The sequence below is a fragment of the Quercus lobata genome, chromosome 6 (genome assembly GCF_001633185.2).
Source record: "Quercus lobata isolate SW786 chromosome 6, ValleyOak3.0 Primary Assembly, whole genome shotgun sequence".
NCBI classification, from domain to species: Eukaryota; Viridiplantae; Streptophyta; class Magnoliopsida; order Fagales; family Fagaceae; genus Quercus; species Quercus lobata.
The window spans coordinates 36981804-36995874 of record NC_044909.1 but is presented as its reverse complement, the minus strand read 5'-3'; the positions used below and the strand labels follow the sequence as shown (position 1 = coordinate 36995874).

The 14071-nt window shown below is 33.6% G+C and overlaps 1 long non-coding RNA gene across 10 annotated transcripts; it reads right to left on the bottom strand.

Moving 5' to 3' along the window:
* Positions 1-4131: 4131 nt before the first annotated feature.
* On the bottom strand, positions 4132-13708 carry LOC115993742. Of its 10 annotated transcripts, none has more exons than XR_004093057.1 (10): positions 13534-13708; positions 11297-13100; positions 11039-11194; positions 10777-10893; positions 10531-10630; positions 10344-10439; positions 9517-9647; positions 6215-6553; positions 6055-6147; positions 4132-5248 (listed from the first exon to the last, which is right to left on the bottom strand). It is a non-coding gene; the product is annotated as an uncharacterized LOC115993742 (long non-coding RNA). The 10 variants fall into 10 exon arrangements; XR_004093056.1 differs by having other exon boundaries at positions 11039-11186; XR_004093060.1 differs by having other exon boundaries at positions 11039-11483; positions 13037-13100.
* Positions 13709-14071: the final 363 nt, after the last annotated feature.

Sequence of the window (14071 nt, the reverse complement as noted above, 5' to 3'; positions counted from 1 at the left end):
AGTACAGAAGGTCTTGTCAAGTGGCGCTCTAATCTTGCATTTAGCCTTTTCTTTTCTTTTCTTTTCTTTTTTTTGGTAAGACAAGATAACATTAAAACAGCTAAGCAGGGACAATTCTATTACAAAAGGAATTCTCCTTATCAGCAAGGAGTATATCAACCACCACAGGCGGTGGGTTAAAAAAAACAACAAAATCAGAAGTGGAGCTTCCCCCATATCTTGCCAGCACGTCTGCGCATTTAGCCTTTTCTTTACCTCTTTTATTACCTTTTTTTTTTTTTTTTTTTTTTTTTTACTGTTACCCAAAAATTTATATTAACTTATTTTACTGTTATCTCATTAATGTCTTGTTAATTGACTAAGCTTACACCACGCATTTCTCTATTCTTCTTTCTTCATATCTTTTAGTATACCCACCATTTTAGTATTTTTAAAAAAAGCAAAAATAAAATAAAATAAAATAAAATTAAAGACTAATAGTAATAACTAACTAGATAAGGCCTTGAAGAGAGATAGAGAGACACAAAAAATGTTGTGAATTATTAAATAAAACGCACTATTCCACTATATATTACCAAAATAAAAGACCTAAGACTAACAAAACATTTAAAAAAGAGAGAGGGGAATCTAAGGGGTCCCCACCTCTATTATACAAGTCTCCTACTACCATAAAGATGCCAAAATCCCTATAGGTAATTTTTTTTTTCTTTTTTCTTTTTAAATTAGGGGCTTAAATATGATTTAGATTTGGGTAATTTGGTTAGATAGTTTTTGTTTTGGGTATATAAGTAGAGAGAATATTTGGTGTGCAATGTAAAATCATATTCTACCATGGTTTTTTTTTTTTTTTTTGATAGGAATATTCTACCATGGTTTAATTTTAAATCATCCACAAAATATATGCATACACACTTGCCCATATCATGTTTTGATGTCACACTATCGATGAGTAAAAGACAGTGAGAGAGTTCGGCATACTTTCATTTCATGGTATGAAATATGTGAACACAACACAAATTAGTTGATTTTCATGATCCTGTTATTCTTTTGCATTTATCTTTGGTTTCATGATTTAAAAAAAAAAAAAAAAAAAAAAAAAAAAAAAAAAAAAAAATCTTACCTTGAGAAGACTACAAATATGCAATGAAACTACTAAACTAATTTTTAATTTCTCAAAATGTATATATTTCATTACTCTAATTTAGTTTACTTTTTCTTATAATATATGTAAAACATTATTCAAATCCGTCTTACATAAAATATCAAAAACCTCAAGTTGGAGAGTATGAGATTGTGCCATGTGGCGCATTCCTTGAACTTCTCTTTATTTAGTTTTCTACCTCAACAAAATTTGCATTTATATTAAAGTATTAGTTCATTGAATTAGCCAATAAAGTAAATGCATATATTAATTATCTATTGTTGTGCATTAATTATTTATATTAAATGAATTTATATGATTATTTTTATAAACTCTATATAGAAAATAATTTTTAGTTTGAATAATAATAATAAATTTAGAATATGACATTCTTACTTATGTTTAGTTCTTTGACAACAAATGTCACAAAAGTCATAAAAAATTAAATATTTCTGAATTCACTAAAATTAAACTTAACCTTTAAATTTCCTAACTCCTTTGTGTGTGTGCACACATGCGCGTATGTGTGTGTATGAAATTAACACTGTAATATGTATTCTATGTAGTTAGAAAGATTACTAATATAATAAATATGTTTATTTTGTTATATTAATTATTTTAAGCATAATGAAATTTTAATATCATTTTTCTAAGATTTATATGAGAAACAATTGGTTTTTTTATGTGAGAAACAATTGATTTGAAATATGACATTTTTATTCTCAAAAAAAAGGAAAAAGAAATATGACATTTTTACTCAAATTTAGTTGTTTTTGCAACAATTGAAACCATGTCCAATAAAAAGAGGAAAAAAAATTTAGTAACACACAATCAAGAATGTAAAATATATATATATATATATATATAATTAAAGGATATATGCATTTTTTAGTAGGCATGAAACATGCATGTCTATCTATATTAGTTACTATATCATGCAATTTTCAATTTGTAAACACATATATATAGTATGATCAAATCACTATATTACTCTTAGTTTATTTCTATTTTGTCTATATATAAATTAACTAAAGATTACAATTTTTTACAATGAAATTTATTGAAATATCTTTTTTATACATCGATAGTTGAGAGTGGGAATCTGAATCCTTTCTATTGGAAATTGAGGTGTCAATCAGTTAAGTTACATGATTTTTGGTAAAACTTATCGATATATTGGAGAAAACTAATATTTAGTTGCACCGCACATCGTGCAGGATCTCAACTAGCTTGTGTTAAAATCTCGGCCTCTCTCTTTCGCACTCACTCGCTATACTATAGTCTTTATTTCTAGTACTACTACTAGTGACTAGCCCCTACTAACCCAGAGTCCCATTTCTTCACATGCTGCTACTACATCTTCATCAAGAACTTCACACATATATTCATGCATATATATATATATATATATATATATATAGAACTCTTTCTTTTCACCGGCTTCGTCTCTTTTATTTACTTTTTCATTTCTTGAATCCTTCTTCACGTTTACGCTTCTAGAGCCCCTCCACTCTCCACCAACTTCCTTTTTAGATTGTAAAATCTCTTCTTTACAATCTTTTTGTTCCATTTTTTATTGAGCCGTACGTAGATCAGAAGAACAGTACCATTGATCTTACGGTAATGATTCCGAACCTTTTCTTTAATGGTTTTTTCCTAATTGAAACATATTTATTGTGTTGTTCATTCAGCCATGCATATGAATAAAGTGTTTCTTGTTTGTGTTGTTCATTGTTTTTCATAGCTAATATGTATTGCTTGTTAAATATATATGCTTTTTTTATGTATCTATTGCTTACTAAATTTCTCATGCTCTTGCTTTTCTTGCAGGCCATGGATAGGTCTATTGTCCAAATTAACCAAACAAATTTAAGGAACCTCTACTTAGTGAGATTCAGCCGATGTTGCATGTTGACCATGGTCACTCGCTCGCCGGCAATGGTGACAGATTGGTTGAGGTTGTTCTACTTCATAACCGATTACTACGTGCACCATGGCCGCAGCCAGCGTGGAATTGTGAGCTTGCAGGCATGCATGACCAATCATATGGTGCATACTCTACATATATGATAGGCCCCCCTTGTCTCATATTCTAGATACAAAATGCACCATCAATTCCTTGATCCCATGTTCGTTTTCTAGCTGCTTGGCATTTTACATTTGTTGGAGTAAACAACATTTCTGTCATTTGACGGTTGCTATTAATTCAATATGATATGAATATATCAAATAGGGTAGCACTTTTTGAGTTGGTGGGGGAGTATTATCGAGGGTTGTAAGAGCAAATGTATGAAGAATTATACCAGGAGTTGCGCCAAGACATGGTTTATGACTATTTCGAATGGTTGAATCAAGAGATGGTCTATTATGGATGGACACAATTTGCAAGTCTCTTTGGTATTGAAATCCGTGTTCCACTAGTAGTTACACTTAGCGATTGGAGCACCCTACATCAACAAAATCCTCAGATCCTATATGCAAGTCTGGAGGCATGGTTTTGCTTTGAACTAGCTTGATTTTTATACAACTTTGCCAATAGTATCAATTAGGATTTTATGTGCTTCATTGTTTTTCTTTTTTTGTTAGCACTTAGCACCTTTAAGAAGTATACATTTGGAAGGAAAATCCTCTTGAAATGCACGTAATGAGATAGCATCTAATGTCATTCAAATTTCAATTGTTTTAACATGGTTATCATTTGCTAGGAATATTGTGGAGGATTTGTAGCTGTAGATGCTTTGCATCATGATCGTTTACATATTAATGAATGAGTGATCCATTTGTTCTCAAAAAAAAAAAAAAAAAAAATTAACTTCTTATCACTAATAGCATCTAACCCAACTCACGTGGGTCAATTTGGGCACTGTTGTAATTAGACTTAATTTACAAATTTCATTCCAACTAATCCACAAAATACAAAAATAAATCAAACTAACAATTGTTTTTAATTAAAAAAAATAAAAAACTAACAAAATTTAAAATAAGTCTCAAAATCCAAAATAAATGAACCTAACAAATTTAGTTTCAATATGATACATAACCTAATATATCAAAGCTAACAATGAGAACAACCACAAGTTCCAATTAATAACCGAATAACACTTACAACCAAATTACAGAGTAACCTCGATAACAACAAAATTGTAATCAGCATTGGTTATTGTATGGTGACTACCTCCACCCCGTTGCATATACAATTGCCATGAGTGGGGCATTTTCAGATAACCCTATGGAACTAGCTAGGAACACTCCATGGTAATTGCTTAGGCATTGGTGAGAACTAGAATTGGGGTCTATGATGATAACCATTCTGTAATGACCAAGAATAGGAGTTACTGTCTGATGACAAATTGTTGCCCTGCCTAATAATAGGAAGCCTAGGGTAATCAAGTTGAGGTAAAAGCCTCCAATGTGGGATCATACCATCCGATGACAAAATGAAAGTGTTGTTACTTTCCTCCGAATTACCGAGCATGCATAAATCAACCAAGGAAGAATGCACTATGGCCTATTGAGAAAGTGCTTTCTTCACTACTCTCTTCCCCAAGTTCTGAGAAAGTGCTGCATTCTTCGCCCTTCTCCTTTTCCAGTCTTGTCTCATATAGCTGGAAAGAGTGTTCAGACCTTGAATGCGTCCTGAGTTCTGAATAGGTCCCGATAAAATCACACATCTCAAAGAACAACTCCTTGCTTTGGAATTCATGAATTTAATAGCAGGCTCTACTATAAAGTATCCATAAATCTCTCCCCAACAAAGAGGAGAGACTACCTTTGTTTGCAACGAGATTTCACAAGGGTCTAGTGCCCTTGAGGAATGTGGAATAAATGAATTACATAACTGGCGTGCCAGTAGTTGGTGTTGCAAATGTAAGTCCGGCAGCCCTTCCCATGGGAGGTACACTCGAAGAGAATAGCATTATGAGGGTGCTCCATGCAGATTGGGCATCTAGCTTCTTCACATTCTTTCACATCATTGACTGATCCCAACTTTTCTTCTGGTATACCTTGTTCCATGCTCAGGGCACTAAAATCTGCACACAAGGAAAGCCTTCTTCTATCCCTTGGCATTTTGGAAGTCAAGCTTTTACCTCCAGAGCTAATACATAACTGCACATCAGAACAGTGAGCATCTTAATATCAAACCAGTAGTCTATCGCTACGATTCATCAATTCTTAAATGAGTTAAAATTACACTAGTTTACGCTATTTGCAAGAAATCTCCTTTAAATAAGCAATAACAGTGCATTGCAGAACAATCATCTACAACTAATTATCAACACAACACACAACAAAGCACATACAACCTGAATTTAAATTTTTTTTTTTTTTAAATGACAGGGCAAAGTCCAACAAAGCCACAGTCCATACAAATCAATAAGATAGCAAAAGTAAAGCACTAGCCACAAGAACTTTTCTCTTTTTTTCCTTTTCATTGTAAAAAAACTCTAAATTCTAAACATTATTTGAAGTTTCTTCAGACACTCTAAAATCACAAACAATCACCAACACCGAAAATTCCATAAATTATTTTTTTTTGGGCGTGGGGGGAATATATATAAACTGAATTACTAAAAGTTATCATATCAACCACATATGATTGTCTCCAAAAATCATAATATGTTATGGGTTGACATGGTATTGCATGGTACAATCCAAAGTTGGCAGCAGTTGATTGAGATTAGAACTGTTACAACATGATCCATTGGGATATTAGTTTACAGGTTTTATTTTAGAATAATACAATCGAGATCCATTGACTAATCTTGCAAAACAAACAATGTAATAAAGATAATTATATCGACATCGGGGAGATTAACAGCAGTTAAAAAAAAAAGGATCTCAAATACACAAAAAATTAAAAGAAAAATACAACAAAATAAAAAGAAAAAACCACTCCATTTTGCTACACATACCTTAAATGTGAACATAAGTGATCCAACCACCTTAAGGTGGTAACTAGCAAGAGAAGGATCCCAAAGTATTCGCATGAGAGAATTGGTCGCAACCTAGAGCCACAGAAATTAATATAACAAGCAAAAATAAACAAAGTCATATGTCAGGTTGATGCACTACCGTGGGTTAATAATCTTCAGGTGTTGCAAGAGATGGCCACAGATCCATAGGCAGATCATCCAAGGACTGAACATGACCTGAATCACTGGTAGCACAGGCTACATCTCCATGCAACCCCAGCAAACTTGGCTGATTTTTTTTATGCACATGAGGATCCAGAGCACCCATAATTCCAAGGATCTAAACAAGAACAACCTTTGTACAAAAAAAATGTTGTACGGGATACAACTCAGAAGTCTAAGTCGTAAGTAGATCCCTTCAGTGCTTCCTGTCTGGTAGACCATGCTAACTCACCATTCAAGTAGCTGCGGATACTCATTTTATGGAATTATAACATACCTGACAAATTTATACGACCAAGTTATCTCAATCAAATATATAGTAGATTACAGTTTGAGCAGAAGAATCACATAGTGATAACATTAATCCAGATTAAATCATTAAAGTTACACAGATCAATTCCAGTTGCAAAAATCCAATAGTGTATGAAATTATGAATTGAAAATTTCTCCAATATTGGAGTAAATTCGAGTTGTAGCAATTGTTAAGCACAGCATGGTATGACTCTTGCACACAATGGCATAAATTTTCTCTGCTATGAACTTTGTTGCATGATCAAGGAAGCAGGTAATGATATAAGGAGAGATGAAATGGGGCGTGAATTCACCAAAGTGTCATCAAGTTCTTGAACTTGATTGTAGTTGTCAGTTTTCATTTTCGAAAGCCCCCTAAAAAGGTAAATATCAAACCCCCCCCAAAACACAAAAAAAAAAAAAGGGGTCTCCCACCAGGTTATTTTAAAGTTTTCAGTCTATGTTTTTCCAAGCAAGTTCAGCCACTATGTAACTTAAAATAGATAGAAGGATAAAGAACAATTAGCCTTGTCCACTATGTAACCTCAGCTTAAGAAAAGGAGGAAGAAAATCTTCTGCGTTTTGGCACCTTTATCTTCTTTTTTCTTTTCCATTTCTTTTTTTTATTAAATCTTTTATTAAAAAAATAAGTTAAGAAAAATCTACTAAAGAGCAAAACGAGGAATTTAATTAAGTGCAAAGAATATTCAACAAGTAAACAAAATATTATCAAAAAGGAAGGAGAAAAAACACTGACACATATTTCTTAAGTCTTAAACTGTATTAAAAAAAATGTTTCGGAAGTTTTGGTTCAGTAGAAAGGTTTGTTTGGAAAGAAAAAAATTCAGAGAGTGAAGGGCCACCCCCTTGTTTCTCCTGTTGAGCATTTGAAGAGAAAGGAATGCAAAATCCTTTGGAAGGATGCGAGCTTTTAGCAGCATAGCTGAAGTTTCTGTTTTTATGGACCTTATATGCGTGGGAGTTAGCTATCAAAGTAAATAGGGATGAGAAAGACCAGCTTTCAGAAGAATATTGAAATACTACCATTACCTATCAGAAATTATTAATTTTTTATAAGTAATAATGAAACATTACCCATCAGAAATTATCAAAAAAGTATGAGAAAGACTTGCTTTGAATAGAGTAGTATTTCAATTATGGTAGATCCTAGCAGAGGTCCAACACAATTGATCTTCCTCGTCCCTATTAACTATAATGGAGTAGAGAATACCAAGAAACAACTGCAAACTCCCCACTTCCCAATCATTAACAAGTTCAGTAAACGAAATATCCCAGTTGAAAACTACATCATGCAAAAGCCTCTTTATCTATCTATACAATACATTGGAAAGGCATCCTTCAAGATTGTATCCCCACACCATAAGCCAAGCCAAAACCAAACTTATAGGCCATTAAATACCTAACTGAGCTACAAGCTACTATTACGTCCAAATTAACTTCTATTTAAAGTGAAATTAATTTTAGGAGGATATTCCCCTACATAGTTCATTATGCAAAAAATAATTTTCCTTCCACCTGCAACCTTAAGCACAAAATAGCCAATGAGCACCAACTCAAATGGCATCATCTTCCCTGAAAGTTCAGAATGAAGGGTGAGATAATGAGTACAAAGTGCATGTTTCACTTACCCCCACCCCCCCAAAAAAAAGCACCAAATGATTTTACATGGTGTGACCCATTCCCATTACACTTCCAAAGAGTTGCCCATGAGAGCCCCTCACTATTTTTTTTTTTATTTTTTTTTTTTATAAGTAATGAAAATATTTTATTGGATATAAAACAAACCTAGTACACTGGCGGTGTACTAAGAGAGAAGTACAATCAATTCAAAGTACAATGATCAAACAAATGTAAGAGAGAAAAACAAGGTGGAGATAGAAAGCAGCACTCTAATCCAACATACTATGGAGAAAAAAGGCTAATTTCTAAGATACTCTGTTCACATCCCTCGAAACTTCTGGAATTCCGCTCTTGCTAAAGACACCACATAATGCAATGTGGGATAGCCAGCCAAAAAGAAAATTTTCTATGCTTGCCAAAAGACCCTTGCCAAGTAGCAAACATATCAATGACTTTCATTGGTATAACCCAGTGGAGGACAAATAAACAAAACACCATAGTCCACAACTCCAAAGCTATAGGACAATGAAGGAACAGGTGATCCACAGTCTCCCCACAGTTTTTTGCATATGCAGCACCAATCCAAGATCAACATACCTCTATTCCAGAGATTATCTATAGATAAGATCTTCCCTAGAGCAGAAGTCCAAGAGAAGAAAGCTACCCTAGATGGGACCTTTGAGCGCCACACCATCTTCCACGGGAACAAATTGCCATTAGTTGAGGATAGGGAATAATCAGAGCTTGACAATACGAGAGCCCCTCACTATTTAAAATCAGAATTTGACTTATTTCTATATCACAAAGAAATATCAATATCAATGAAAGCATGTCTTCAACAGATTGCATAGGATTTTGCTTCAAAGACACGTCTTAAACAGTGTCTTGCATAGGATTTCACAGTCAGACATTAATGACACCAAGGCACAAACCTGCACCCAAGTGCCCTCTGTGCTACCTAGACACATCCGAAGCCCTCATATGCTATTTGCATGAATCTGCGATACGTAGACACACCCAAAGCCCTTGTATGTGATTTGCATAAATATTAACGATTGTAATTGAGCTGATCAATCGAAGAGAGTAACAAAAATGATAAAGAAAAGATGCTCAAATTTAACATGAATAACCAATGAATTGAAATCTAAATATCACTTTGCAATGAATTTCAACAAGATGCTTCTCATGGAACAAATCTTACATCCACAATTTCACACCATCCATATTAAACACTGCCTCACAACTAGATAAAAACTATCTTCAAATAAATTACATATCATAAAGAACCTTAAGAAAAATGTCACATACCCAGTGCTCTGCACAACTTGACCAAGAGTAGCAACAGCCACTTCACGTTTTGTGATAGCTGCTCCATCCAATAAAGCTTCAACAATTAAAGGCATATGTTCAGGAATGTATTGTCTCGTTAAATAACCACCCTATACAAAAAGAAAAACGAACAATATATAAATTTAATAATAATAATGAAAGAGAGAAAAAAAAATGCCATCAATTATAGTCAATCACATGAGGACTTGTCAACAAACATGATGAACAATAACTATCAGTATACCATAATGAAATTTTGAAAAATTTAAGATCCGGTGAACAAAAAAAATCTCAAAAAAAAAAATATAATGAGGTATACAGATGATTTCCAATCTGGTTGGCCCTTTAAACTGTTTTGACAGATGAAGATTCAACAAGATTGAACCAGCAATTCTTGGTTGATCTGGTAAAATGGTTACAATTCTATCAAACCAATTTTATTTTTGAAACTATTTATTAAAACAACCACATTTTTATATTTTATTCCTCAAAAGCTCACATAATCATGTATTTTATGAATTTAAACATAAAACTTACATAGTTGATATATTTAATTTAAGAAATCAACGGATATTTGAGGGGAAACAGATATCTATTCCGAATCTCAAGTTTCTTTTCTTGAAAACTCTCTTCAATTACTTATCAAAAAAAAGTACAAGAATAATTATCTTCTGTGTCAAGCTTGTAGGGCATGTTTTGTGATGAAACAAAGTGTAGAAAAGATGTGCCAGTAGAAATCAGATAAAATAAGGCATCCAAACTACACACGTAATCAGACAATCTAGGAAGAATAGAACATAGCTCACCACTCTAGTAAGATCCCCAACAGTTACAAGAACTCTGCGTATAATGCAATTATTCACATTGACCCCGGTGCCCTCAAGAAGCCTAGCCACAAGTGCCTGAACAATAAAATCCGTTCCTTAAGAGATTGGATACAAAAAGAATAACAGATCTTGATAAATGTCATAATAGCTAAATGACTTATTAAACCTTGTGTATTGGAACAATGTATGGAAGTATTAGTCTCTCACATTTCCGTATTAGACAGCCTAGTAGCTTTGCACTTTCTTCTCTGCATTTTCTATCTGCACTGCTACACAAAGAAAGAGAATTCAACATCCAATATTTTGATAGCTTAGATATATTAATATAGAAATTCTTCATTCTAGATTTATTTTATAGTAGAATCTAGAATACTTAAGGCAGATATTAATAACAAAAGTAAATTCAAATCACCTCTGTTCCAGATATGTCAACAATTGTATGAGACGGCAACAAAGTGCTGGAAGAACACAAGAATTTTACTGATAACCTCCCAGTAGCAGAAATCATAGAGTCTCAGACATCAAAATCCTGCAAAGACAGTAACATCTTAATATTTATAAGATGCAACAAAATGGAGTTCCAAGATTGGATGGAAGAATATATATTTCACATTATTCTCCTCCAGAAATATGAATATGCCCTTTACTTTACAATAGGGGAAAGGAGGTTTTACCAACAAAGAAAAAAAAAGGGATATATGAGGTAAAGCCACCAAGAAAAGCTATATTCCAGATATTTGGCAGTTGCTTCCCAAACCAATTCCTCCATGCAAAAAGAAGTGAGAAAACAGTCTTCGGCAAAATCCATTGGACCCCAAACACCTAAAAAACTTCATTCCATAAAGCATGAGAAAACTTACAATGAAGTAAAAGATGGTCTACCAATTCCCCATCACACCAACACAAGCAACACCAATTAACTAGGGACTCACCTCTCTTAACAAGTTTTATCAGATTTCACAAGCTGCTCTACCAGTGTGTCATCAACTCAATTAATAAGACGATACTTTTGAACAATAGATCACAAACCAAAGCAAAGGTGGTAAAACACCAATGCTGAACACCTGAAGTCCCATTTCTCCTGCTGCATTGGGATACACAAAGACTTGCGATAGAAAGCTTCAAAATTTCTAATTTTATCAACCTTTTATGTTATATCAGAAAAGGAATGGAAACAGTAACTGTCACCAGTAACTTTTTTTTTTTTTTGATAGATAAGAAAGAAAATATTATTAAAAAAGGAATAGAAGGAAAGATGCATAGAGTTCACAGTAGTGAACAAAGAGCAAACAGAAACAAATAGAAACAAAGAGTCATTAAACTATTCTAAGAGATAATAGAAAATCCAGAAGAGCAAAACAATCCAAGAAACCCCAACCCCAACACTGAGACCAATCAAAGAGAGTCCGTTGGCACAAATCTAACAATTGAGCTAGAGATTTCTCAGTATCCTCAAAAGAATGCTGATTACGTTCAGTCCAAATAATCCACATCAAACAGCTTGGAACCAAATTCCAAATATTGGAATTATTTTTCACAAACTAATGATACCAACAAAATAATAAGTTTGTAGTTGAACTTGGCATAACCCAATCAATCCCAAACAATTGAAGCATATACATCCACATAGAATGAGCTACTAGACAGAAAATCAGCAGGTGATCCATAGATTCTTCATAAAACAATGATTCACCAAAGGGCGACCACAAAGCATAAGGTTCCCAAAGTTAGAATCTGGCCATGAGTTGCCACCAGTAACCACCTACATTTGCCCCAGAAGCTACAAGTTCCCCCTAATAACCAATTATTATTACAAAACCCCATGTTATATCAAAGCAAGATCGAAAAATGAAATTTCATCAACCAAAAATAAATATATTAAAATGTGAAATAAACACAGTTCTTGATTGAAATCAAAAGCAAGAACAGGCATTCTATACTAAAATCAATTGAAATTGGATTACCCAACGCAACTAACCCTACTCCCAACTAATTGGGACCAGTTATATCAATCCATTAACACCACTACGCTCTATATACGGCCACATCTCTAAACACTAAGCTCAGGACAATATATTCTGTTTGTGGGAATGACTGCTCAAAGAATTCACTCTTTTTCTGATCACACTCAAACAATCTACGTAAATCTGCCAAATTCCAGCCACAGGCCAAGACACAGGTGAAAGAGACAGCTGTAGGCTCAAGGGTTAGAAATAAAGAGAGCAATGACAAAAGATAGAGAACAGAGTGATAAAGGACAATGGATTTTCAAAGGGGATGTGTGTTTGGGAAACAAAAAAAGGACAAAAAGATATAAACTGAGGCTTCAACACATAGGGTTGCATGGAAATGGAATCAGCACCAAGCATTGGAAAGAAAGATAAAACCCTGGCTTCAACACCTAAGGCTTCCTGGAGTCAATACCTATGGTTGCCTAGAGTTAGCACCAAGAATTGGGAAAATGACAGAAACCAAGTAGTCAGCACCAAGCATTGGAAGAAAATTCCAAAAAGACAGTTATTAATACATGGTCAAGCGTCTACAATAGTGAAGTCTAGGGCCTTTAAGAAGGTTCGCAAAATTTCACCAAGCATGGAAAAAAATTAAACTCACAATGAAATTATATCAGATATGGAAATATAAATCAAATAGGAATCAAATCCCTCTAATACCACAATAAATCAGGTCCAACAGATTCAATCAGAATCACTTAAGTCCAACAACTGGTATCTGCACCTGAGAGGAAAACCAAATGGAACAGTAGCAAGTTCAGAGTAGAGAGAATGGGGAAAGAGTCATGAAAATAGAGCCCCATATTTTTAAAAAGAAAAAAGAAAAAGAGGAAGTATATAATTTTGCATAAAAATCAGAACCCAAACGGGAAGTTAGTATGAAAAAAATATCAGTATTAAAAAGATATCCAACTTAAATCAATGCATATCAAAATCAACCTAATAATCCACTTTACATCAACGCAAACGCTAGACCTGGTGTGTTCCATCAAAGCGGTTTCACTATGCTGAAACTCCCAATAGCGTTTAAGAAAATTTTGTTTTGGTGGTGATTTTCTTTGCTTAATATGAAGAATAAGGAGTGGGATGCTTACATTTCGGATAATGGTATCAGGTTTTGTATTAAGAATTTATATTGAAAAGTGCAAGGAACATACCATTGGATTGAATATCGTGCACTGAAAGTCCATGGTGAATTTAAGTTTGATGAAAGGGTGTGGAGATATCTTTTATTGAAGATGAAAGAGAATGTAGAAGAAGAAGAAGCAAGAGGAGGATATAGAGCCGAAACTGAATCTGTGTTTTTTTATTCCAATTTGAAGAAAGATAAGAGATGAGGGAGAAATTATAAGATACTTACGTAGGACAGGTCCACTATTGTTATGTGTTCCATCATCCTAGTAAAAGACTCTTACTTGTTTAAAATTGTAAAATTTTAAATAAAAACTAAATACTTACTCAGCAATTTTAGATAGTTGGAAGTCTTTTACTAGAACGGTGGACAAATAACGTGGACTACCATGAGGACCTTATAATTTCTCAAGATGAAGAGGTTATTGGGGTAAATTGACGTAAACATGGAGTTGGTGGGAGGTTTAAAATTGTGGGGTTACATATTTATCGCTCTTAGTTAAAAATTTTAAGTGAGTAGGATTGAGATATTTTGGGCATCCAAAGTTGGGAGACCAAACAAGA